The 13196-nt window shown below is 45.0% G+C and overlaps 1 protein-coding gene across 3 annotated transcripts in view; it reads left to right on the forward strand.

Moving 5' to 3' along the window:
• Positions 1-13196, forward strand: part of slco2b1 (solute carrier organic anion transporter family, member 2B1) — a 97216-nt gene that overhangs the window by 18468 nt on the left and 65552 nt on the right. The window contains exon 1 of one of the 3 annotated variants that reach the window (XM_043692507.2): positions 227-319. The exons of the other annotated variants lie outside the window; for them this stretch is intronic. The gene's annotated coding sequence lies outside the window, so the exon portion shown is untranslated. Of the gene's footprint in view, positions 1-226; positions 320-13196 lie in introns of those variants that run through there. 3 annotated transcript variants of the gene reach the window in all.

Here is a 13196-nt window from a genome sequence, read left to right on the forward strand (position 1 = left end):
GCAGGAAAATCAACGTTTCAGGCAAAAGCCCTTCATCAGGAAGCATCAATTTTCCTGCTCCTCGGATGCTGCCTGACCGGCTGTGCTTTTCCAGCACCACATTCTTGGCTCTAATCTCCAGCATCTGCAGTACTCACTCTCGCCTGTGTGTTTGAATGAACTAATTGTGTTGCCTTGGCTGTTGGAATGGATATAAAAGGAATTTCCAAGTGACAGCAGTGGGAGTGGAGAAACCAGAACAGACAGCAGCAGTGTAAGGGAGCTCAATCAACACCGGAGTTTGCCGCAGATTCAATCTGGCACTTAGAACATTGAAGAGGTAAATTAAAATTAGTTTGAGCACCAGAATGGATTATTCGGATTTCAACTTGATTGCCTGATTGGGTGATTGATATAGACTTAATAACAGCCTTCAAAAAGGGAAACTGGATAAATACTCAATTGGAAAGTTATGTCAGAACATGTGTGGGGAATGGGACAGACCAATGTTGATCTCTGAAGTAATTGGCAGAAACTAGATGTGTCAAATGCTCACATTACGTGCTATATTGTTCTCCAGCTAGTTAAAACAGCAGTCTGGGGTATTGGTGGAGCAGGTCTGGAACCTGGTTTGATAATGTGGGTGCTGTAATGTAGGATATTCTGTGAATTGAAGTGATCAGTGCTGATTGCGTACAAATACTGAAGAGAGATGATGCTTGAACATGGAACGGTTGGCTTCACTCCACAAAGCACATGAGGGGACAAGTCTCTGAAGACTAAGCCCCTGGAGGATTAGCAGCCTGAATGGTGAATACTTAAAGGCCGGTAGGCTATGCAGCTGGAGATGTGGAGGCGCTCACTGGCAGTGCTGGAGGGAGTGGGTGTGAAGTGGTTTGAAGTGAGTGTGTTGCACTGTTGGAGGTGCCATCTTTCACGTGAGGTCTTAAGTCGTGCCTGCCCTCAAATGCAGACATAAAGCCTCCCGTCACACTATTTCATGCTTTGGGCCTAAATTCATGCGTCAGTCAACATCAGAACATTTATCTGTCATTTATCTGTTGTGTGGGATCTTACTGTGCACTGGTTGAATTTTTAAATTCGTTCCTGAGATGTGGGCATCACAGCAAGGTCAGCATTTGTTACCCCTGAACTGAGTGGCTTGCTAGGATCTTTTCCGAGGATTGGTAAGAGTCAATTGCTGTGAGTGTGGAGTCACGTGTATGCCAGGTAGGACATGGACCACAGATTTCCTTCCCTGAAGGTGAGCCAGATGACATTAGCTTCATGGTCAGGACTAGTTCTGTATTCTAGATTTATGAATTGAAATCAAATTCCAACAACAGGACTTGAACTCATATTTCTCGGAGTGTTACCTCTGATTATTAGTCCAATGGTGTTACTAGTGTCTGCCCAAGACTAGTTTCAGACATTAGATTACATAGAACATAGAACATAGAAGAATACAGCGCAGTACAGGCCCTTTGGTCCTCGATGTGGTCCTCGATGTTGCCCACCTAACCTATACTAACCCACTATCCTCCATATACCTATCCAATGCCCGCTTAAATGCCCATAAAGAGGGAGAGTCCACCACTGCTACTGGCAGGGCATTCCATGAACTTACGACTCGCTGAGTGAAGAACCTACCCCTAACTTCAGTCCTATATCTACCCCCCCTTAATTTAAAGCTATAAAGGATTAGATTAGATTACTTACAGTGTGGAAACAGGCCCTTCGACCCAACAAGTCCACACCGACTCTCCGAAGAGCAACCCATCCCAGACCCATTCCCCTACATCTAACACTACGGGCAATTTAGCGTTGCCAATTCACCTAACCTGCACATTTTTGGACTGTGGGAGGAAACCGGAGCACCCGGAGGAAACCCACGCAGACACGGGGAGAATGTGCAAACTCCACACAGTCAGTCGCCTGAGGCGGGAATTGAACCTGGGTCTCTGGTGCTGTGAGGCAGCAATGCTAAATGCTGTGCCACCCTGCCGCCCACTTACTAGAGTCTTACAGTGGCTATCCTTCTAAAAGCACCCAGCAAAAGTCCTGTAAGGTTCTACAGGACAACCAGTGGTCATGTCGGGTACTACAGAGATGCAAATCTTTCCATTCTCCTTATTAAAAGCAAGGGAGATGATTTTCAATATCCAATACATCAGATAGGCAAGAATATCAGGTCCATTCTTAAGAGTGGACTAAACATACAAATAGATTTATTAAGGGAGTCAATGGGTTAATAATGCGATCACAACTCACTCTGTGAATATGAGTACAGACACATAGTATATAGAACTATGAACAGTACAGCACAGAACAGGCCCTTCAGCCCACGATGTTGTGCTGACCATTGATCCTCATGCATGCACCCTCAAATTTCTGTGACCGTATGCATGCCCAGTAGTCTCTTAAATGTCCCCAATGACCTTGCTTCCACAACTGCTGCTGGCAACGCATTCCATGCTCTCACAACTCTCTGTGTAAAGAACCTGCTTCTGACATCCCCTCTATACTTTCCTCCAACCAGCTTAAAACTATGACCCCTCATGTTAGTCATTTCTGCCCTGGGAAATAGTCTCTGGCTATCGACTCTATCTATGCCTCTCATTATCTTGTATACCTCAATTAGGTCCCCTCTCCTCCTCCTTTTCTCCAATGAAAAAAGTCCGAGCTCAGTCAACCTCTCTTCATAAGATAAGTCCTCCAGTCCAGGCAGCATCCTGGTAAACCTCCTCTGACCCTCTCCAAAGCATCCACATCTTTCCTATAATAGGGTGACCAGAACTGGACGCAGTATTCCAAGTGCGGTCTAACCAAAGTTTTATAGAGCTGCAACAAGATTTTACGAATCTTAAACTCAATTCCCCTGTTAATGAAAGCCAAAATACCATATGCTTTCTTAACATGTTTGGACTTAAGGCATAACAAGGTGAATAATAATCCAGAGATTGGAAAGCACTTTGATCTTATAATCACCCTGCTTTCTGAATCCATTTTTTTGCTAAGCAAAATCCAAACGATCAGCAAGACTATGCAGGGTGGCTCAATGGTTTGTGTTGCTGCCTCACAGCACTAGGGATCTGGGTTTGATTCTACCCTCAGGTGACAGACTGTGTGGAGTTTGCACATTTTCCCCGTGTCTGCGTGGGTTTCCTCCAAGTGCTCCCGTTTCCTGTGCAGGTTAGTTGGATTGGACATGCTTAAAAAAATTGCTGTGTAGGTTAGTTAAGGTAAATATGGGGATAGGGTGGGAGGTTCAATGGGCCAAATGGCCTCTTTCTATTATTCTATTCTATCTATCGCATGTATTAGAAGAACTGTCAACGGTTTCTTGTTGTACACCTATATCTCTGAGCTATGCCCACATAATACTTTTCTCTCCATCTGTAATAGACTTGATTCACAATGCTTACATTGTCTGCTCCACACTGTCTTTCTTGTTCCCAGGTCTCTGCACAGTTTGTTTCCTTTTCTCTGAATCCATGCTCATGCATACCCAATCAAGCACTGTGAGCATAGATCAGTAACCAGACGCACATCAAATGCAGAAGAATTGATTGTCAAACATGGCAGTTACAACAGTGGGTGTTGAGTCATTTGTGAATTTTAAATCTGAAATTGACATGTTTTTGTTAAGCAAATGCGTTAATTAATATTGGCTGAAGGCAGGTACATGGAGTTAAGCTACAGATTAACCATGCTCTCGTTGAATGATGGAACAGGCTTGAGGGGGCTGAATGGCCCGTTCCTATAAAATTTGCTGGTTAATCAGACACCAAAATGGAACTTTTTACTTGGGACAAGGGCTTAAAAGCTAAATGGGGAAAACAGGTTCCATAAAGTTGGCTTGAGTCAGACAATTAAAGTTTAAGGTGTTAAAATTATTTGAAATGTTAGGAAATGTTAGGGGTGGGTGTGGGGGAAGAATTTAGCCCCTCAAGCCTGGCCCGCAACTTGAATTCCTAGAAGCATGGCATTCCAACCGGAACTCTATCAATAAACACATCGACTTGGATCCCATTTACCACCCCCTGAGAAAAGGAACAGGAAATGATGTCACTCCAGGAAATGACAACACCAACTCAAGGAAACCTAAACACATAAATAGAAAGCGGGCCATGCCACCAGTGCTTCATCCGGAGGCTCACTGATGATGTTACCTAGTATAGTGACGAAACATCTGAACACGAACCTTGCAGCTCAGCAAGCAAACACCCAGACTTGAAGCCATTTGGGCCCATTGTCTGTATTCCCTTCAATAGTTTTTATAATCGAAGGTATACCAGGCAGGATCATTCATAGTGATGGTACGGAGAGATCAAGATGAAAACCTTCCTGATCTCTCAGGCCTGTCTCCCCTAAATCTCCCTCCCCACCTCTCCACTACTCCAATCTCCCAGGCCACTAGGATTTCATTTCAGGGCGGTGGTGGTGGGATAGGGGGTGGGAGGAGCCAGACAGTTTAACACTCTCTCCTCCAATTGCTGAACAGTATTAGGCTTACAAACCCTTACCCACCCCAGGCCTTGTTAGTGGATGTAGACTGCAGTGGCTCAAGAAGGCAACTCATCACCATCTCCTCAAAGGTATCTAGGGACAGAACAATAAATACTAGCCCACCTAGTGACGCCCACATCCTGTGAGTGAATAATAAAAAATGTCCCTTATAGTTCTTTCTTATATATCTTTTCATAAAAATACCCTTGAACTGAGTGGTTTGCTTGACTCATTTGCTTGGCAGCTTAGAACCACCCACATCGCTGTGGGTCTGGAGGCACACATAGGCCAGACCAAGTAAGGATGGCAGATTTCCTTCCCTAAAGACAGGGGTTAATGCTTCATCATGACCCTACCTGACCTGTGATGTATTTCCAGAAATTTCTGTTCTGCCCTGAGGCTGATAGATTTCTTTTAGACAAAAAGCAGCGTGGTATTTGCAGGAAAATTGGAAACTCAGAGTTATGCAAATTGGTCATGATCCACTGAAATAACAGTACAGGATTGAAGGGCTGATTGGCCTGTTCATCTTCTTCATGACTGAAGTAAGGCTGGGTTACATGTTGACTCCAAGTCTGGGGCATAGCTTTAGCCACAGGGACTAGGCATCTGAAATGGGCAGTGGCGTAGCAATGTTGTTGCTGGGCTTGTAATCCAGATACCCAGGTAATGTTCTGGGAGACCTGGGGTCAATTCCCAATACAACAGTTGGTAGAATTAGAGTTTTTGAGGGCTGCAGAGGACAAATCATTGAGTCTATTTAAGACAGAAATAGATTCTTGATTGGTAAGGGCATCAAGGGTTATGGGGAAAAGACAGGAGAATGGGGTTGAGAAACATGTCAACCATGATTGAATAGCCAATCAGACTTGATGGGCTGAATGACCTAATTCAGCTCCCATATCTCTTGGTCTTATGGAATATGGACTACACTAGCCCAATGTTATTGTCCCAGTTGAATGGTATAGCTTTCATTTGACATCTGCTGCCTGTCTCTAACTGTCCTTGAGAAGATGGTGGATAGTGATTGCAGAAGATATGGCTCCAGTCCATGGTTAGAAGGAACCTACCAAAGTTTGTGAAGGTGGGGGGAGAGAGAGAGAAGCAATGCTTCAGGGAGGGTGAGAGATCCTCTACAGTCTTGGGCTGCTTCAGATTGCAGGCTAGGTTAGAGTAGATTGCAGGCTGCCCGGAGGCTGTATTTCTGTCAGTACAAGGTAAAACACGTGTTGTCTAGAAGGGTGGGAAATATTTCACGTCAACAGTAGCCACGGGCTAAAGTTAATGTTGTTCTGGTGATAGAAAAACAGATTATTGGAAAAATGCAGCAGGTCTGGCAACAGCTGTAGAGAGAGAAACCTCGTCGATTGTATAGGACGGAGACTGAAAAGTGGAGTTCACAGAATCCCGGCATTGTTATGGTGCAGGGAGAGGCCACTCAGCCCATTGTGCCTGGACTTGTTCTATAATACCAAACTCCTAACAATTCCCCAATATTCCTGCACACCATTTTCATCCAATGCCCCTCTTGAATGCTTCAATTGAACCTCTCCCCACCATATTTCCAGGCGGTGCATTCCAGACCCCAACTACTCACCGTGTGAAAAAGTTTATTCTCTCACTTTTGCTCCTTGCTCCTTTTGCAACAAAGATGTAGATCTAGTTCTTAGGACCAAGAATCACAGGGTATGGGGAGAAATTGGGAACAACGGATTGCATTGGATGATCAGCTGTGATTGTATTGAATCAGACTCGAAGGGCCGAATACTCTACTGCTGCACCTATTTTTGATGTTAAACTGTTCCCACTATTGGTGGATGGATGAAAAGCTGATGGTCACAGATTAAACATAGTTGACAAAATGAATGTTTGTATCATTCTGGCCCTACAACCTCTCCTGGAAGATCTGGATAACAAGGATACCTATGTCAGGCTCCTACTTATTGACTACAGTTCCACTTTCAACATCATAATTTCAAACAAACCCATATACACTTAATGGTAAGGTCCTAGGGAGTGTTGCTGAACAAAGAGACCTTGGAGTGCAGGTTCATAGCTCCTTGAAAGTGGAGTCGCAGGTAGATAGGATAGTGAAGAAGGCGTTTGGTATGCTTTCCTTTAATGGTCAGAGTATTGAGTACAGGAGTTGGGAGGTCATGTTGTGACTGTACAGGACATTGGTTAGGCCACTGTTGGAATATTGTGTGCAATTCTGGTCTCCTTCCTATCGGAAAGATGTTGTGAAACTTGAAAGGGTTCAAAAAAGATTTACAAGGATGTTGCCAGGGTTGGAGGATTTGAGCTATAGGGAGAGGCTGAACAGGCTGGGGCTGTTTTCCCTGGAGCATCAGAGGCTGAGGGGTGACCTCATAGAGGTTGATAAAATCATGAGGGGCATGGATAGGATAAATAGACAAGGTCTTTTCCCTGGGGTGGGAGAATCCAGAACTAGAGGGCATAGGTTTAGGGTGAGAGGGGAAAGATATAAAAGGGACCTAAGGGGCAATTTTTTCATGCAGAGGATTGTGCATGTATGGAATGAGCTGCCAGAGGAAGTGGTAGAGGCTGGTGCAATTACAACATTTAAGAGGCATTTGGATGGGCATACGAATAGGAAGGGTTTGGAGGGATATGGACCGGGTGCTGGCAGGTGGGACTAGATTGAGTTGGGATATCTGGTTCACATGGACAAGTTGGACCGAAGGGTCTGTTTCCACGCTACACATCTCTATGACTCTATGACTTGAAACAGTGCATTAGAATTTGTCTGGAGGAAAATTGGATATAAGTGTGTAAGAGGAAATATTCAAAGGTGTGCAGAAAGATTGATGGAGGGTGGATTTTTTTCAAATTCATTCACGGGATGAGGGCATCGTTGGTTAAGCCAGCATTTATTGCCCATCCCTAATTGCCCAGAGGGCAGTTGAGAGTCAACCACATTGCTCTGGGTCTGGAGTCACATGTAGGCCAGTCCAGGTAAGGATGGCAGTTTCCTTCCCTAAAGGACATTAGTGACCCAGATAGGTTCTTCCGACAATCAATAATGGATTCCAGATGTTTATTGAATTCAAATTCCACCATCCACCATGGCAGGATTCAAACCCATGTCCCCAGGACATTACCTGTGTATCTGGATTACCAAACCGGCAATAATACCACTAGGCCATCACCTCCCCTTAAATCGGGTAGGAAACAGGACTCATCGAATGGTTCTCTCACACAGCTAACACAAACATAATGAGTAGAATGGATTCTACCTGTGATATAAGATCCTACACTTCTCCGATACTCAGTTCATTTGAGATGCAGTTTGAAAATATTTGTCTTTTATCTAATTCCTGGAACTCCCTCCCTACTAATGCTGTGAGTGCCCCTTCCAGCACATGGACTGCAGTGGTTCAAGAGGCAGCTCACCACCTCAAGGGGTAACTAGGGATCGGCAATAGATGTGGGCCCAGCCAACAACGTTAGCGTCTTAACAATAGTTAATCATTTGCTACAGGTTTAAATTAATGGCCTGCTACATGCAAACTTTAAGAGCTGATTTACTGCACAATGTCAATTATTCCTTCAGTTACAACAATGTGACACCTCCATGACAATTCAGTCCAAATTCTTGGCTTCTTATGGCCAGGGACTAGGAAAAATACAAGAAGGAAAGGAGTGTCTGAATTCATAAAGCACACGAAGCTATTGAAAGTAACCGATGAAAAGGCTAGTAAGATTTTCAGAGGGTTGCAATTCAAAATTAAGGAATTGATTCTGTGAATCATGGTCAGACCCTGAAAAATTACATTCAGATTCAGTCCACACAGGAGTCTAGCTCCAACTCATCAGTACTAAACCACGGCTTAAAGGGTTTTTAAATTACCTGATTAGTAAATTACAGGTTGCCATAAACTTGGCTCATATCCACCGGAGTTTCAAAATCTGATCTTAAATCAAGTGTTTAAAACGCCAAAAAGATTTTGAGACAGAAAATGCAAAGGATATGGAACAGTGCAGGCATTGGTGAGAAAGTTGGGAATATCACATCGGATTGAGAATGAGGAGCCAAAAGATGTTACAAGTGATAAATCCCATTTTTCAACCAAGGGTTCAACAGTGTGACGTGATTGTCACTGGGGAGAGTTCTCTCTATATCCATTAGCATACATTAACACCCTCCTTCTTACATTATCTCACTTTATCAAGGGTTATGGAGATAAGGCAGGAACAGGATACTGATTAGGAATGATCAGCCATGATTATATTGAATGGCGGTGCAGGCTCGAAGAGCTGAATGGCCTACTCCTGCACCTATTGTCTATTGTCTATTGTCTATTATCTACAGTTTTCCATTTTCCTGCCTACTGCATAGAAACTAAATGGCACTGATTTCCAACATGGTAGCTACAACTGACTGCTAGCTCCTCCACACATCCATTGGTCGCCAACATCTCAGGGCATGCTCCATGGGTAGTGACTGCATGTTCCCCCTTCCAGCCTCCCGCCACCCGCTCACCCAACAGAACCCTTCAGGATTTCCCAATAGCAGTGCCCAGTGCTGAATACTCTCCTGTGTCTGATACATCCAGGGCAAATAAAATGAGCCTTGCGGGGCATCTGTGGGACTGGCAGCAAACACCTGGCTGTGGCAAGTGGGGGATAATGACAAGGTGTGGTGCCATATGAGTATGATGATTAAAGAGATTGGTTTGGGATGATAGCATGAGAAAAGTTACCAGGGTTAGCAGAGAAAAGCACTCCATGAAACCCACCCAGAAAAATTACACTTCTGATACCTTTTCTTTATTCATTCCTAATCTGAGTATCACTGGTTGGGCCCAGCATTTATTGCCCGTCCCTGGTTGCCCCTTGAGAAGGTGGGGGTGAGTTGCCTTCTTGAACCGCTGCAGTCCACGTGCTGTAGGTAGACCCACAATGTCCTTAGGGAGGGAATTCCAGGATTTTGACCTAGTGACAGTGAAGGAACAGTGATATATTTCCAAGTCAGATGATGTGTAACTTGGCGGGGATCTTGCAGGGGGTGGTATTCCATGTGTCTGTTGCCCAGGTCCTTCATGATAGAAGTAAATGTTGACTTGGAAGTTGCTGACAAAGGAATGATTTGGAGCCCAGGGAAGTTATTGCCTCTGCTGGGTAAGTACAGAGCAAGATTCCATTAGGTCATAGTATTCTAAATTAAGCCAAGCCAAGGAGTGAATTGGGGAATTGGAGTTTCACACAAACTTTAAGGGGCCATTCTGCCCATCCTTTCAGAGCTACCTTTTTTTGATAGAACAATGCCATTAATTCCAGTCCTCTCGACCTTCATTCCTGCTGCTTTGACATCTGAGGACCATGGGGTCTAACTCTGCAGGGGCATGGGAACCCAGACTGTAGCTTTAGGGTGCAGGACCTGGAATGTAGGGAGGTTAGGAACATGGCATCAATTTCAAACGAGGGTGCCTATAAACAGGAAAGTGGTTTGAAGTGTGTATACTTCACTGCAAGAAGTATACGAAATAAGGTAGGTGAACTTGCAGCGTGGGTTGGTACCTGGGACTTCGATGTTGTGGCTATTACGGAGACATGGGTAGAACAGGGACAGGATTGGCTGTTGCAGGTTCCAGGGTTTAAATGTTTTAGTAGGGTCAGAAGTGGGGGTAAAAGAGGGGGAGGTGTGGCATTGCTTGCAAAGATAGCATTACAGCTGTGGAAAGGACGATGGATGAAGACTCACCATCTGAGGTAGTTTGGGCTGAGATTAGGAATAGGAAAGGTGAGCTCACCCTGTTAGGAGTTTTTTACAGGCCTCCTAATAGTCCTAGAAACGTAGAAGAAACGATTGCGAGGATGATTCAAGAGAAGAGTGAAAGTAATAGGGTGGTTGTTATGGGGGACTTTAACTTTCCTGATATTGATTGGGAAAGCTATAGCTCAAGTTCGTTAGATGGGTCAGTGTTTGTCCAATGTGTGCAGGAGGGTTTCCTGACACAATATGTAGACAGGCCAACAAGAGGTGAGGCCATACTGGATTTGGTTCTGGGTAATGAACCAGGCCAGGTGTTAGAATTAGAGGTAGGTGAGCACTTTGGGGACAGTGACCACAATTCGGTGACCTTTACTCTAGTGATGGAGAGGGATAAGTGTGCACTACAGGGCAAGAGTTATAGATGGGGGCAGGGAAATTATGATGCTGTGAGGCATGACTTAGGATGTGTGGCCTGGAAAAGTAAGCTTCAAGGCAAGGGTGTAATTGATATGTGGAGCTTGTTCAAGGAGCAACTATTGAGTGTCCTTGATAAGTATGTGCCCGTCAGGCAGGGAGGAAAGGGTCGTGTGAGGGAGCCGTGGTTTAATAAGGAATTGGAATCCCTTGTTAAATGGAAGAGGGCGGCCTATGTAAAGATGAGGCGTGAAGGTTCAATTGGGGCGATTGAGAGTTATAAGGTAGCCAGGAAGGACCTGAAGAGAGAGCTAAGAGCAGCAAGGAGGGGACATGAAAGGTCCTTAGTTGGTAGGATTAGGGAAAACCCTAAGGCTTTCTATAGGTATGTCAGGAATAAAAGAATGACTAGGGTAGGAATAGGTCCAGTCAAGGATAGTAGTGGGAAGTTGCGTGTGGAGGCTGAAGAGATTGGGGAGACACTGAATGAATACTTTTCGTCAGTATTCAATCAGGAACAGGACATTGTTGTCAATGTGAGTACTGAGTCACAATTAAGTAGAATGGATGGCTTTGAGGTATGTAGAGAAGAGGTGTTGGAAATTCTGGAAAGGGTGAAAATAGATAAGTCCCTGGGCCTGATGGCATTTATCCTAGGATTCTCTGGGAAGCAAGGGAGGAGATTGCAGAGCCATTGGCCTTGATCTTTATGTCCTCGTTGTCTACAGGAGTAGTGCCAGAAGATTGGAGGATAGCAAATGTGGTTCCCTTGTTCAAGAAAGGGAGTAGGGATAACCCCAGTAACTATAGGCCGGTGAGTCTCACTTCTGTTGTGGGCAAAATCTTAGAGAGAATTGTAAGGGATAGGATTTATGAACATCTGGATAGGAATAATGTGATCAAGGATAGTCAGCATGGTTTTGTGAAGGGCAGGTCGTGCCTCACAAACCTTATTGAATTCTTTGAGAAGGTGACTAAGGAGGTGGACGAGGGGAAAGCAGTAGATGTGGTGTATATGGATTTTAGTAAGGCGTTTGATAAGGTTCCCCATGGTAGACTACTGCAAAAAATATGGAGGTATGGCATTGAGGGTGAGTTAGAGGTTTGGATTAGGAGTTGGCTGGCTGGAAGAAGACAGAGGATAGTAGTTGATGGCAAAGGTTCATCTTGGAGTGCCGTCACTAGCGGTGTTCCGCAAGGATCTGTTTTGGGACCATTGCTGTTTGTCATTTTTATAAATGACCTGGAGGAGGGGTTAGAAGGTTGGGTGAGCAAGTTTGCGGATGATACGAAAGTCGGAGGAGTTGTAGACAGTGAGGAAGGATGTGGCAGGTTACAGCGGGATATAGAGAAGCTGCAGAACTGGGCAGAAAGGTGGCAAATGGAGTTCATTGTAGCTAAGTGTGAGGTGATTCACTTTGGTAAGAGTAATAAAAAGATGGGGTACTGAGCTAACGGTCGGATACTTGGTAGTGTGGATGAGGAGAGGGATCAAGGTGTCCATGTACACAAATCTTTGAAAGTTGCCACCCAGGTAAATAGTGCGGTGAAGAAGGCATATGGCGTACTGGCTTTTATTGTTAGAGGAATTGAGTTCCGGAGTACTGAGGTCATGTTGCAGTTGTATAAGACTCTGGTGCGGCCACATCTGGAGTATTGTGTGCAGTTTTGGTCGCCATACTATAGGAAGGATGTGGAGGCACTGGAACGGGTGCAGAGGAGGTTTACCAGGATGTTGCCTGGTATGGTAGAAAGATCGTATGAGGAAAGGCTGAGGCACTTGGGGTTGTTTTCATTGGAGAAAAGAAGGTTTAGGGTTGACTTGATAGAGGTGTATAAGATGATTAGGGGTTTAGATAGGGTCGACAGTGAGAATCTTTTTCCATGTATGGAGTCAGCTATTACAAGGGGGCATAGCTTTAAATTAAGGGGGGGTAGGTATAGGACAGATGTTAGGGGTAGGTTCTTTACTCAGCGAGTCGTGAGTTCATGGAATGCCCTGCCAGTAGCAGTGGTGGACTCTCCCTCATTATGGGCATTTAAGCGGGCATTGGATAGGCATATGGAGGATAGTGGGCTAGTGTAGGTTAGGTGGGCTTGGATCGGCGCAACATCGAGGGCCGAAGGGCCTGTACTGCGCTGTATTCTTCTATGTTCTATGTTCTATGTTCTATGTATAGGAGCAGCTTGTGAACAGGGTTTGAATGCACCTCTGATTGCATGCGCAGGCTCCCTGAGTGATTGTGGGCCACACGATCACTCAGCTTACTTGGGGGGGGGGGGGTGGCATTGCTGACTACCCACCACCACCTCCACTCCTCCCACACCAACCCTCCACTGCTCCTTACACATAACCCCACAAACCTTTCCTACTCATAGTCTTGAAGCAATTTCCAACCTGAAGCTCCCCCATTCACATGAGATTGTCTGGCTGGGATGGGGAGCCAGTGAAAAGTCCAAACTCTGAGAATGGCAGAGATTTTGTTTTGGTTCAGAGTGCCAAGGGAAATGGAACAAAGGCTGGCCAATGGGATGATGTTGACCGACTGCACTCTGA

This window comes from Chiloscyllium plagiosum, unplaced genomic scaffold (genome assembly GCF_037043375.1).
Source record: "Chiloscyllium plagiosum isolate Xiang-an unplaced genomic scaffold, Cpla_swu_hap1 HiC_scaffold_6, whole genome shotgun sequence".
Classification (NCBI taxonomy): domain Eukaryota; kingdom Metazoa; phylum Chordata; class Chondrichthyes; order Orectolobiformes; family Hemiscylliidae; genus Chiloscyllium; species Chiloscyllium plagiosum.